Source organism: Schistocerca serialis, chromosome 5, assembly GCF_023864345.2.
Source record: "Schistocerca serialis cubense isolate TAMUIC-IGC-003099 chromosome 5, iqSchSeri2.2, whole genome shotgun sequence".
In the NCBI taxonomy this organism is placed as follows: Eukaryota; Metazoa; Arthropoda; class Insecta; order Orthoptera; family Acrididae; genus Schistocerca; species Schistocerca serialis.
Window position 1 is genome coordinate 242,623,070 of NC_064642.1, and position 15,268 is coordinate 242,638,337.

Genomic DNA, 15,268 nt, shown 5'->3' on the forward strand with positions numbered 1-15,268 from the left:
AAATGTTGTGCACTGTATCCAGATACTTTTGAAGCCCCGTCCTGCATTGCGTGATAAACTCCCTGGATAGGAGGTCATCTTACAACAGAGTAGGACGCGTCCTCATACTACACATGCCACTTTGGAGAAGATCAGAACATTTGGGTGGGAAACTCTTTCGTATCCTCCCAATAATCTCGAATTGGGAACCCCCGAATACCACCTTTTCGGTTCTGTTAAGGAACAGATGCGATGCCCGTGCTACCAGACGATGGAGGATGTTTGGCCAGCAGTGTCAATCTCTTTTGGGAAGCTTGAGCGTTTTTCAAACTTGTGGAACGATGGAAAAAATGTGTACAGAGAAATGGATACTCTGCTGAAAAGAAATAAAGAGTATGTAGATGGAGATGATGTACATGGTTTGTATAAAAAATAAAGATTAGAAATTGACAAAGTTGTTGCTCATTTCTTCGAGTATGGGCCTCGTAGTTGTGTAGGCAAGGGATGACCAATTCCATGCCCACACATTCTCCTATGTTCATTCCTTGTTGTGTTCTCTGTGTGACCACCTAAGATAATTTATTCCTGCAGCGGATGCTTCATCAAATTGCCATGGAAAATGGTGAAACCATTTGACATCGTCACTGCGAGCTTGGGATTACATAATTTCGCAGCAGCTGAAATTTTTCAATTTCGTTATCATCTATCAGTCACTGATGTCATCCAGTTTGTGCGTTGCTTTATGTGTAATGGCACTGCTCATTGTTAGCCATTCGCTGATATGCCTTGTCGACGTGTGAATTGTGTGTTTCGTTGTTGCCCCACTGTCTACAAGACTTTTAGACGTGGAGACGAGTACATCCATGGGTAGTGGCAAACGTAGAAAAAGTTATAGGCTTTTCACTTGACAACTTTGAAAAATGTTCTGTCTGCCCCTGGTAGCTGAGTGATCAGCGCGACGGAATGTCATACCTAACGGTCCGGCTTCGATTCCTGGCTGGGTCGGAGATTTTCTCCTGTCAGGGATTGGGTGTTGTGTTTTGTCCTCATCATCATCATTTCATCCCCATCGACACGCAAGTCGCCGAAGTGGCGTCATCTCGAAAGACTTGCACCAGGCGAACGGTCTACCCGATGGGACGCCCTAGCCACACGGCATTTCCATTTCCATTACCAAATTTAAAAATGGAGAATTTCCGAATATGTGTAACTGTTTCCTTTTAGTGAGAGAAATCTCCCCCCCCCCTCCCCCCCCCCCTCCCCCCCCCCTCCACTCCCCTAACTTCGTTCAAGTATTTGTTACATCCTGTACAGCCCTTTGTTGCTTACAAATATTTAATTCTGATCATATTCTGGGAAGTTTGACGTTATTTTCTAATCCTCTTTTTTTTACTGATTTAATCTGATCGGTTTTTCTAATGATTTGATATTTTCTGTTTTTATATGTTAATTTACAACACAGAAGTCACAAAATGTGTGCTGATACCTACAGGTTTTGCGTTGTTGGTGTAAAGTGTAATCTACACTTAGAATTCATCTAGATGAGGAGGTAAACTTTCTAAAACCATTATGAAGTTATCTAGAACTACCCTTAACAGCCTAGGATATAACCAACACAGTCCTCACATTCCCAGTTGGCATTTGATCGTGCAGCTGAATTGGTGGGCAGTAGAATCTATAACACTAATACTGTCTTAAGAATGGTGTTGTTAGCTTGCCAGGATAGAGATTGTGTCAACACCTACACATATCACTTTTTAAAACTTGACGAAATTTTCACGTTTATTTCCACTTCTAGTGGCGAAAAATAGCATTTTCTCTTTCTGAGTGATGCATCTGGGAGCACAGTTCAAGGAAAGAATAGCACACCTACTATTATAACATAATCACTCTGTTACGCAAAACCGAATGTAGTCTCATTAAGTGAATGGAGAAAAGATATGCTGCTGAGGCAATTAAGTTATGCAAGGGAGCGAGTGGTTATCCTTATGGCAATGGATGTTCGCTAGGTGTATCAGTCATTATTGCGTTGTGCTGGTCACGGAGGAGAAGAATGTCCTGGGAATTGGTGATGGAGGCCAAAGATAACTTATTGGGCAGTATATTGCCAATATTTTAGATTGTATATGACACCTCCTTGGTCTAGAATAGCTATATGAAACAATTATACAGTGTGCTCAAAAAAAGTATCGAATACTTTGAGAAATTGTAATACTCATCGAAACAAGAAACGTTTTTACAGGAGGTGTTAAAAGTGGCGTCCATTCACGACAAGGCATCCCTCTGCGCCCCGGGGGTAAGGAATGATGCACCCTTTCAAGTATACCCAGTTGTTGTTGTACTTGCTGGCACCCTTTGAAGAAGCGACCCTGTATTGTCCTCACATCGTTGATTGGCTTGGTGTAGACCAATTCCTTCAAGTGTACCCACAACCAAAAGTATAGGGAATTGAGATCTAGGGAAAGAACGAGTCAAGGTGTGCCCCCTCCCCCCAATCAATCCAGCGGTCCTGAAATGTCTGTGTCAGATGTTCGCGCACATTGTGACGAAAGTGCACTGGTGAGCCATCATGCATGAACCACATATTTATTCGTTGCTGCAATGACACAGCCTCCAGCAAGTAGGCAATATATTAATGAGAAAGTCCAGATAATGTGCCCTAGTTAACTTTGTGGTAGCACGTGTGGCCCTATTAATCTACTGCCAAGTACGCCGGGCCCATATGTTCATTGAGAATCGGTGTGAATGCCGTCTTCCCTGAACTGATTGGGTATTTACATCTGCCCATATATGCTGGTTATGGAAATTCACAACACCATCTCTTGTGAACCCTCCTTATCGGTAAATAAAATCTTGAGTGTGAACAGTAGATCTGCAGCATACTTCTGCAACAGCCATTGACAGAACCGCCGTCTGCCATGATGATCCTGTGGCCTTAGGGCCTGAACACACTGTAGAGGATACAGGTACAGCAATTGTTCAGTTGTTCGTGAAGTAACCCCCAGACAAGTGAGTGGGACACGCCTCCTGCTGCTGCTAATCGTCGCACACTGGTCCCAAGGGTTTCTTCCACCAAACGCAGCATGCGCTGGAAAAGTCTGTCAACCAGCTTTTCAGAGGGCACTCTGCATTGTTGATACTTTTCAGCTTAGAGAGCACAGGCTTGCAGGCTACATCCATTTGCTAAACCACAGCAGAATATCACATTAGTCATTTCACTTGTCGAGTGACAGACTTCCATTGCTAACAAATGGTGGAGGAGAGAAAACGTAAATGTACTACAGCATTTATACGTTCAAACAGTGCAATAACAGTAAACACATAAGTGCGTTTGGAAGAAGGTAAAGTGCCATGAGCCATACTCACGATTGACAGTACAATAAAGCACACAAACACGACGAAAACTATCGCAGCCTACACCACGACTCCACAGCTGACTGCTGACTGACTACCTAATGATAGGTAGAGTACTGTGAGACATCACAATACCTTTCCCATAAACACGTGTTTATCTTGGAAAGTATGTTTTTCCTGACCGAAGTTTATTGTTTCGATGAGTGCAACCACCCCTCAAAGTACTCGGCACATTTTTTAATACCATTTCATATCATTACTAGTGGTTGAACAACAAATCTATCAATAAACATTAAAGGCAGCAACCCATTTTTATTCATGTTCTAAACTGGTGCAAAGGTTAACACAGGATGTAATATTTCTAGCTTAGTACCAATAATTCCTATTGTAAATATTGATTTTTTGGTTTGCAAGAAAGAAGTGCTTGGGTGTCTGTTGTATGAAATGCATCTTTAAAAATGAGTGTACATATTAAACTTATATGCAGCAGTATAACTAGTTCTAGTGTGAAAGTAATCATTTGGGAAATTAAAGAATTTTTGTCATTTCTCAGTTGTTTGCATTCAAAACGTTTAGTTGTATTATTATGGTTGCTGCTCACTTCTTAGCTGTTCGATTAAAGAAGAATTTCACAGAACATTTATTTTTTCTATGTTGATACTAAAGAACATCTCTTTATTCATTTTGATGTTCTTGTTTTTCATTTACATTTTTGTAAAATGAGCTAATTTAGTTTTGATACTGTGCAAGTGAGTACTATGAACTCATTAAAAATAGAAATAAATAATTTCAGGCTTCAGTGGTTTATATAAGTTTCTATTTTTGGCCAATATACAGTATATAAATCACAGCTACCTGTGTTATTTGCTCCAGTACAGTTTATGTCAAATGATTATGAATTATATTGATTACTTTCATAACCACTTTTGCAAGTATCAAAACGTTTGATGACAATATCTATCTGAAACTATCACACTTTTATACAATAGCATATGAAGACTCGTAAGACTGATAAGTGACAAGCTACTTGTCCTAAAATATACATATTAATGTGTACTCTTCAAGGGTAGTATATACATTTTGTCTGTGCTCCAAGATGCTTCAGAGAAGCCAATGGTAATCACTGAAAGTAATGAAGCAATTAAATCTTCCTCCCATTCACTCAGGAATAATGAAACCACAAATGAAATAATCATTATTTTACAGAATTTTTGTTTTTAATGAAAACTACTACTACTACTACTACTCTGCAACAGATGAATTTATGTGTAGCTAATATTGATTTCTTTTGCTAGATTTAACTCTAGACTGAGATAATGATAGAATAAATCATGAAAATGTCAACATGTAACTATATTTTCTCTTATATTATACAGAGTGATTTTTTCCACCATGTACAAACTTTAGGAATTAATCGATGACCTCTCATCGAAAAAAAGAACTAATGAACGTATGTCTGGAAGTGCATCCTTTCCATAATAGAGACCAATTATTCAGTCACATATTGTTGCAGACACTGCAATATAATGCACGCTGTACCATGCAGCCACAGTTATAGTATGTGCTGTAAATGGTTTTCATGTGGCTCAACGCATGTGTGTACCTGTCACAACATGTTCTGTCTCACACATTCACATAGGCCAGGCTGCATATGAACAGTGTCAAAGTCAGCATGAATACATTGCTCCATTATCTCCATATCTGGAATGGGCTCTGCATACTTTTGAGATGGCCCCATAACCAGAAATCGCACAGGCTGAGATCCAGGGAATGACTAGGCCATGCAATTGGACCCCCTCGTCCGACCTATCGACCAGGGAAGGCACAACTGAGATGCATCTGGATGTTGTCAGTGAAGTGGGCTGGAGTACAATCATGTACCATCTACGTAACCCTTCGAATCATCAATGGAACTTCTTCCAGTGGGAGAGGAAAAGTCACCCACAAGAAACGCTGATAGTTCCGGCCTGTTAGGTGACGTGGACAGAAGACTGGTCCCAAAATACGGTCGCCAATTATCCCTGCCCACACTAGTGCTGATGATTCGCTGTCACCATACCTTGAGGGCTCTGCATACTGTCTCATAGATGACTGTAGTGAAAGTTGAAGATACCACCCTGCGTGAAGGTGGCCTCATCTGTGAATTGGATGGATGACACAAATCTAACAATCGTGGTTGCTTTATGAGGAATCCAGTGATGAAACTGTTGCCGATGTCGAAAATCTGTCGCTAGTAAGCCCTGCACAGGCTGTGAGTGATAAGGGCAGTAACAATGATCATGGAGAATGTTCCACACGATTGTCTGGCTTACCCTGTACTGGCGGACCATCTGACCGGTACTGACACAGCGTTCACCTTCCACAGTGTTAATCACGTTTACCTCCAAGTCTGGTGTCTGAACAATTCGGGTACATCCCTCATGATTTCCCTCTTCCTGAAACAACCTTGTCTCAGACAAACGACGAGACATTGTTGCAAACATTGAATGCTGCAATTTTTGTGCCGGGGATAGGTCTCCTGAAACAGCCTTGCTGCCTACTGCCTGTTGCCATTTGCCTTTCCGTAAGTAAACACTACGTCGGTAAACTCTCTATTCAAATACGGAACCACTGTGTATAACTATGTAGCACATCCACTACAAGATGGTCAACAAGTGAAATGAATAGGACACAACATTACCAATTACTATGGCAGGAGAGGGCGCTAGGGCATGATGTATGAAGAACGATACTGCCCTCTAGGAGGAAACCATGCATACTGTAACTGTGACTGCAAGTATTAGACTGCAGTCTCTGTAACAAACAATGGTTGAATTAATGGTCTCTAGCATGGTAACCATGCTTTTCCGAACATAATTTCTTTAGACCTTTTCTATTCCATATCTTCTCATCAACCAATCCCTGGAGTTTGTACACGGTGGAAAAAATCACCCTGTATATTATATTTGTAAGCCTATTCATACATATACATCGAAGACAGTTGTTGTATTCATGATCTACTGAACTTAAAAAGAAGAAAAGCATAATTCATAAGCGTAAGCTATTCTTAATGATGAATTATCTGTCTCATGAAAACGTTGATCTTTGACCTCCAATTCCACATTATAGTGAGATATTGCTGATATGATCCATGGTACATACTAAGAAATAAACTATGTTTTGCAACCATGAGTGATGCTTAATGATGATTCACTTATCTTCCAATGATAGTAATATCAACTCCTCTGAATTTCTCAGTGATTTTATTGACTGATTTTTTTTCATTGTCAAAATATTATTTTGTTAGTATTTGAGAATGAGCCCATTACGACAACACAAAGCACTTAGAAGTGGGCATTTGCTTCCATTTCTGCCCATATTTCTTTCATTCCCTGTGGGCTTCCTTTCTCTCTTCAGGTCATGTTCTTCCAATTTCTTCTTTGGTTTTTACCCTTGGTCAGCTTGCCATTTGTGAATTTTGGTCCTGATGATTTCGTGGTTTTGGACATTATCTGGGATTATTCCTACTAGTTCAGATAAGTCTTGATCTCACCAACACATTTCATTGTGCCTGTTTTGACTTTGTTCCCGTTGTCAAGGGAAAAAAATCAGGTATTTGTTATGTAGGTTGTCACACAACAGTTTTTCCAGAACTGTCCAAAATCTGATGTAAACTAGAATTAAACAGACCTGTCCAAATGGAACCATTAATCTTCACTGTTAGGTTTGTATCAGTACCAGTGATTGTCGGTCCTTGGTGTAGGTTACGTTTCCATACCCAGTTGCACAGTTCATCCACTGAAGAGACCACTTTGAAGGCACACTGAGCTGAGTTGCAAGTTCACAGGTGTGCTGCTGGTCTTGTAGGCTGGCAGTGGAGGCCGTGATTAGTGAAATTCATGGAAGGACTCGCTGGCAGCGTCACAGATCAATGACACTTCGCTTTGACGATCCACCCCTGGGCACCATTCGCCAGAAAGTCACATATCAGATACGATTTCCCATGGTGCAGAGCCTCTGACAGAGTCCATTTTTAACAAATGAATGTGGAAGGAGAAGTAGTTCTGTTTTTGATGGGGCCCAGAAGAATGCTATTATGAGCAGAACATAGCAAGCAGAACTTCTTAGAAATAAACAACCTGCGGTAGACAACATTAGAAAGTGGCGTAAGAAACCGGATTTAGGCCACCTTTGAAGGTGTGGGACCCCGCTCAGCTCAGGCACTACAAAAAAAGATGTTTTCCGCAATATTATAACAGCTAGGGCTGACTAACGTAAATAAATTAGTAGTTATAGAAACTCGACTGTGCTGCCGAACTCCCATCACATTGTCCATAGACAGAGGCAGAAAGAGAGCTCCACACAATTTCTTAGCACCAAGTTTCAGGGAGCGTAATAGTGGTTGACGCGTGAAACAAGAGTCAGGGGCTGGCAGCAGCTATTTTTAAGGCGTCTTTTTAATCGTCTGCGCTCGGAATATCCGTAGCACAGCCAATCTAAATGACGTAAAGACCGAAAAATGCGATAACAGACATCTTCCTTTATCGGAAGCAAACGATGCAAAATAACTTCAGTGCCAGGGCTACTCACCGTCGGATGTTTTGTCGCCAGACTACCACTGCACACCTCTTTAGCCGAGCAACAAGCTGCCTCTTTGAGCCTATGAGTGGGTGACAGAAAGCTTCCTGGCTTCGTTGAACTTAGCCACAGACGCAACCAATGACTGATTTCGCATCCACGTCAGCCTCCGCCTGCAGATTAACATGGCGGGATCTTTCGAAGGCAGCGAGACGCTGTATGGACAGCCAAGTCGTTTTTACTAAGTTTCAGTAATTTCAAGCTTCATTCAGAAGACCTGCTGAAACGTCCCCTTTGGAAAATTATATACTACTGTGTCCTCTGAGGCCAGCCCGTTCTCCTGATCTTACACCTCTGGATTTCTTTCTGTGGGGTGCGTTAAAGGAGAATGTGTGCCGTGATGTGCCTACAACCCCAGAGGATATGAAACAACGTATTGTGGCAGCCTGCGGCGACATTACACCAGATGTGCTGCGGCGTGTACGACGTTCATTACGCCAGAGATTGCAATTGTGTGCAGCAAATGATGGCCACCACATTGAACATCTATTGGCCTGACATGTCGGGACACACTCTATTCCACTCCGTAATTGAAAACGGAAACCACGTGTGTACGTGTACCTCACCCCTCATGGTAATGTACATGTGCGTCAGTGAAAAAGTCCAATAAAAAGGTGTTAGCATGTGGACGTAATGTGCTGTTCCAGTCTCATCTGTACCTAAGGTCCATCACCGTTCCCTTTGGATCCCTACGTAATTCGGTGCTCTCCGATACACACGATCGAACAGCGGAGGAGTGGTACTCAAGCGTCAACTTTAGGTTACAATATCTCCGGATGTAATTAACATTTTACAGTGCAACAAACGGCACTGATTACGTATTTGTTTATATGTTCAGATGTGCTAACAAAACTAACGGGGTTCCATTTAAAAAAACGTAGGTTTGTGTTAAAAAACATACTTACGTGCATTTTTGTATGGTTTGTATTAAACAGTTACACTAGCCCCTCTCCTCACGTTCGGTCTGTGGAATCGGTTCGTCAGTATTTGATGTGGTTTACGAAATATATCCAGCGGTAACGTTAGGTGACTCACCCTGTATATATATCAGATCATGACATCCAGTCTTACAAATTTCCTTTTTCGGACGGACACAGGTCCAGACCGTCTGCTCTCAAAACTCTGCCATCTCTCTCCCCACATCCACCACTGCTGGCGGCTCACCCCCAACTGCACAACGCTACGTGCTGTTCACATCCAACTGCCCAACACTACAATAGTGAATATTCCAACAATGCCAACCAGCCACAGACTGCACACAGCACAGTCAGTGATTTTCATACACAACGCTACATGTCGTTACAAACATAAAAACCTAAACAGTCTACAGTAATTAAAACTTCCGGGCTAAGAGGCCGTGGTCCAATAGTAGAAATACTTCTCCCTGACGTTTCGTTGCCAGCTGCGGGCAACATCATCTGAGGTGAGTCTACGACTGGCTGCTAGGCCGTGGAGGTCCTGTTTATATAGAGTGTGTAGAGGGCGCCACCACTCGTAACGTGTTGTCAACAGTAAAACTATCTCTGGCTGGCGTCATTACTCTCGATCGAAGATAATCGATTGTCACATCTTTGGTACAAAGTCGATCGCCATATCTTATCTAAGTTCAAGCCTTCTTCTTTACTGTTAAAATTATTGTGGTCTTTAAAAATCTCTACAGCCTCTCTTTACATACGTGCACAATAATGCGATGTCTTAGCTAGCACGCTCGTCTCACTAAATTTTATTTCATGGTCACCCGTTTCAAAAACATGTTCCGCTACAGCCGATTTGTCCGTGTGTTCCAGTCGACAGTTCCTTTTATGTTCAGTTAGGCGAGTATTGATACTTCTTTTTGTGGTTCCAATGTAAACCTTCCCACAACTACACGGAATCTTATACACACCAGGGGTAGCTAAAGGGTGTCGTGCATCTTTCGCCGATCTTAAACATTCACCAATCTTCTTGGTGGGTCTGAAGATTGTTTCAACTCTGAACTTTCAGTACTTTCCCGATACGGTCCGTAATATTGTGGATGAATGGAAAAAAAAACATTCCCCACCGATGGTTGTTGTTGTTGCACGTTTTGGGACATTTTTCTTCTGGGATGGAGTGCTCGATCTATCTCCTTTCCAGCGTACCCATTTTTCTGGAAAGCTGTTCGCAAGTGATTTATTTCCTCTTGCAAATAAGCTGGCTCACAGATTTTATTAGCCCTGTCCACCAATGTCTTGATAATACCTCTCTTCTGCCTGGGATGATGGTTTGAATCCTTATGAAGATAACGATCGGTATGCGTATCTTTTCTGTAGACTTTGTGACCCAGAGTCCCGTCTGCTCGTTTAATTACTGAGACGTCCAAAAAATTAATCTGTCCATTACTTTCTGTCTCCATAATGAATTGTATTTTTGAATTGATGCTATTCAAATCCTTCAAAAAACGGTTCAGTTCTTCTTCACCATGATTCCATATGAAAAAAGTGTCGTCCACATACCGATACCACTTCAAAGACCTTTTTCTGGCTGACTGCAGTGCTTGCTGTTCAAAAAATTCCATAAAAATATTAGCAACGGCTGGACTTAGAGGGCTACCCATTGCCACTCCATTAATTTGTTCATAGAACTCATTATTGTACTGAAAATAAGTCGTGGAAAGGCAATGTCTAAACAAAGCTACTATATCAGTAGGAAATATGTCAGATATGCAAGCAAGAGCTTCGTTGACAGGAACCATGGCGAACAGAGACACCACGCTATGACTAAACAGTCTACTTACATAGCCCCCATGCTCCCCACAAAAATATTGCAAATTGTTTTGGGCAGTGCTCAATACATATTTGTTTGAAAAAATTTATATTAATGCTAACAAATATATCAAATACACACAATTATTGATACACTGTTGGTCAAAAGCAAAAATTATCCACTGTCCATAAAGACAGTCCTGATCATTCATCACAGTAGTAATTACATTGCACAAAGTATGATCAGTAAAAGAAAATGCACACAGAAGTAGTGGATTTCCATGCAGTCTTGAAGAAGTAATGTTGTCCTTCCAGCGGAAAGACAGTGACAACTCTTGGCATGCAGACTGTTAATGGGACATAACAGAGCAAACCCACAGCAGAATCAGTCAAAGTTTTGAAGAATATTAGCAGGTAGGTCATCACAGACCCACTGTAATTCTGGTAGAGGTTATGGTATTGGTGGGCCACCAGAGGTGCAGACTCACTGCAGTTCTTGTAGAGATGGCAAGCAGCCATCTGTAGACAGATAACACATTTATAGGCCAAGACAGGTTTAAAAACATAAATTCTTGTCCTGTTGAGAATGGGCTTTCTGATCATGATGCTCAGCTAGTTACAGTATATGACATAGCTCCATTCAGTAATTCAGAACTACCCTCCAAAGTTCTGCGTTCAATTAATGACTCAACAACTAGAAAGAAATTTCAGAGAAAATCTTCAGCAGTTAGACTGGGATGAGGTGTACAAGGAGCCTGCTGCTAATTTAAAATATAACTTACTTCATGATACACTTGTTAGAGAATTTGGTAACTGTTTTCCCAAGAAAGTAGTTAAATCAAATTATAAGAAACCATGCAAAAAACCTTGGCTTACTAAAGGAATAAAAATATCTTGTAACCACCAGAGGTGTACAAATTCCCCTTGCAGCCTGCTTGACCCTAGCTCCTCTGCAACCATTCATGCAGGTCAGCTTGCCGCGACGTAAACACAAGAGTGCGCGTGTACTGAGGCATAGTGGGCAATGCGGGCGATACGGGCTCCCGCAAGCCCGGGCTACCTGGGTTCCCACAGGCCTGCCAAGCTTCACGGGACCCGCTCAGCTTGCTGCGCCTGACAACAGGTTGCGCTGTCAAGCTACCGTGACTATTGTAGCCAGGTAGTTAGGCCGCAGTTCATTTATCGCAACGGTGGAGGCAGCACAATGAATAGGTCGAACTTTAGTGAGATTGAAAAAAAAATTGACAACTGGCGAATACATGCTGGTAACGAAACAGAGCACAAGTGCCGCATGGGAAATGTTTTCGTGAGTTTATGAGGCCGCTTCAAATAAATCGGTAGATGTGTCTCAATGCAAACTATGTAAAAAGCTCTTAAGTACTTATTCGGGAACCTCGAGTATGCTACGACATGTGTGCAAATTTGACAAGCAGTTCCCTCACTCCGTAAATACCTTGAAAGAGGACAAAGATTTAGTGGCCGAAAAGTGCGTCGAAATGTGTGCTAAGGACCTGAGACCATTTAGCAGTATAGAGGGAGAAGGATTTCTTAATTTAGGTCAGACACTGATCGACATAGGTAAAAAATATGGCTCAGTTGATATTAAAAATGTTATGCCTTCCCGAGTGACAGTAGCTAGGAAAGTTCAAACCTTAGCTGATAAAGTGCGCAGCAAAATGCTCCCAGATATAGTGCATGCGATTCGTTCTGGTATATGTGCCAGTACAATTGATCTATGGACAGACAATTACAAAGGGGTGCATTACATGTCCGTGACAATGCATTACATAAATTCAGACTGGCGTTTGAACAAATATGTACTAATGTGCTCTGCGTTTCCTGACTGCCCAAAAACTGGCTCGAATATTCGAAACGAGTTGGAAGATGGCTTAGAAACAATTGGTGTTTCTCGTGAAGACATTGCCAAAATTACGTTTGTCACAGACCAGGGCAGTAACATTGTCAAAGCTCTCGAAGTATATCAGCGTCTTCCATGCATGGCTCATAGTATAAACACAGTCTTGAAACATGTTCTGAGCGAACAGTTTTTGAAAGAAAATGTTCCAAATATATAAGCCATTCTTAATACAGTGCGGGCTACGGTTTCGTACTTCAAGAGAAGAGGTCTCTGTGTGAGACTGAACTCATCTTTAAAGCAGTGGGTTTCAACTCGTTGGAATAGTTATTTTGACATGCTTGTATCAGTCCATTCTCAGATTGATTCAGTGAAGGCTGTTTTACATAATGAAGGTGCCTCTGATAAAATGCTGGATTATGACCACCATATAACTGGCCAGCTTATAGAATTTCTTAAGCCGTTTAAAGAAGCCACAGTTGATCTAGAGAGTGACAAGGATCCAACCCTACATTTAGTTCTACCGTGGTTTTATGCCTTAAAAACTCTCTGTACCGTACGGGATAACGATGAAGAGGTTTGTAATTTTATTCCATCTGAATATTATAGAACCACTTGTGAAATATGTATGTTGAGAAAATGTATTTTCAGGACATGAAACCTTTGAAACAAGCCGCTGATGCCTTCCTAGAACAGAAAATGTGCGTTAGTATGTTGCATAAAATTGCAACGTTTATGGTGGCTAACTACCGCACATTAAGAAAGTTAACCGAGGATGAAAAAATTGAAGTTTACCAAGCAGCACGACAGATGTGTGCTGAAGGTAAGCTCCTAAGATAATGCATATATTCTTCATCTACATGTACATGGTTACTCTGCAAGACACACGCAAGTGCTTAGTTGAGGGTTCATCGAACCACTTTCAACTTATTTGTCTTCTTTTCTCGAATTTCGCGCGGGATAGAACACCTACAGCTCTCCGTCTGAGCGCTGCTTTTTTGTATTTTATTCTGATGATCATTTCTTCCAATGTATATGGGACTCAACAATATCTCTTCGAATTCGGAGGTGTAAGTTGGTGATCGAAATTTCATATATAGATCGCGCCACGTCAAAAAACGCCATTGTTGTAATGATTACCACCCCAACTCTTGTGTAATTTCCGCGACACTCTTTCCCCTGTTTTACGATAATACCAAACCAGCTGCCCTTATTTAGACTCTTTCGACCTCTTCCGTCAATAGTAAGGCTCTCCAACTTCGTAGCAATGCTCCAAAAGAGTGTTTTGTCATTAAAACGCCTACAGAATTTCTGTGTGTCCATTCCTATTTAAGTAGGTCGTAATTGTAAGCAGAGGTATTAAGTAGAATCTACAGCCTTTAGATTTGACTGGTTGATCTTGTAAACGAAGTTTAACGGACTTAGTTTAGTACACACAGGGATAACCTCGCTCTTGTCATTATTTATTGCCAACTGCTAATTTTCACACCAAAAATATATACCTTATTTAAATCGTCCTGCTGTTAGTTTTGATCTTCTGGTGACTTTACAGGACGATAAATGACAGCATCATCTAAAACCTATTATAATTTCAACTATGTGTAGTACGATCTTCACATTATTCTGCAAATATTAATTGGAACCTGTACAGTTTCAGTACAAGTGCCCAATCACAGCAACCAAGAAACAAATCCAGGGCCGTACAAAATGGCGAAATTTGAGGACTGGGCAGAAGAGCCTCATCTCCTACATGATGAAGTCAGCAGATACTTGCAAGAACACTGTGTGAACGAGGGAGATATTCTACAGTGGTGGAAAAATAACTCCCAACGACTTCCTCGACTTGCGTGTGTGGCAAGAAAAATATTAAATATACCAGCCACTAGTGCGTCTAGTGAGAGAATTTTTAGTTGCGCTGGAAACCTAATTAGCGAAAAACGATCACGTCTTAATGCAGACAGACTTAACGATCTCGTCATAATTAATTCAAACACTAATCAGCAGACACATTGAAAATACAGTAGAACATTAAACGGGAAACTGAGTTTGAGCGCAAATTTACTAATTAAGAGTGCAGATTTCTTTCTTGTGCTTTCTGGGCGTCAATTTCTGAGATAGAAATTTCGTAATACATACAGTTCATTTTTATTTTAGACTAAACTTTTTGATTTAAATCCTCCCAAGTGACATTAATTATTGTTTGTAAACCATTTTCTGTTACTTGGGTTTGCAAAAGTAGCCAAATATTTTTAGGAGTATCTGGTTTGGCCTAAATAATACTTTCAGGGGAACTGAAGGAAAATTTGTAAAGATTTTATGTTGAAAAGTGTTCTGCAAAATAAAATATTCATTTGTGGAGTAAGGCAATACACATTATGAGTTTAAATTACAATTTATTTTGTTGAGTTCCACACACATTGCGAAATGTAATTTTATTCTTTTATTTCTATATTAAGGGGAATCCCACATGCAGAGTCAAGATGCTGAAGACCTAGACACTACATATACTCCTAAAATGAAGAGCGTCTTTTTCCATGAATGTATTGTAGTAGGAATATAATGGAAACTCTGAGCCACTCTCCACAGCGTCTATATCTGCGTCATGACTCATGATTCAGACTCGTCGTTTAGGTCTGTGTTATGAGGGTCTAGAGTCGTCGTTTGGATTTGCATCATGCAAGTAAACACTCGTCGTCTTAGTCTGCATCATGATGGTCCGAAATATGGTCCCTCATGATGC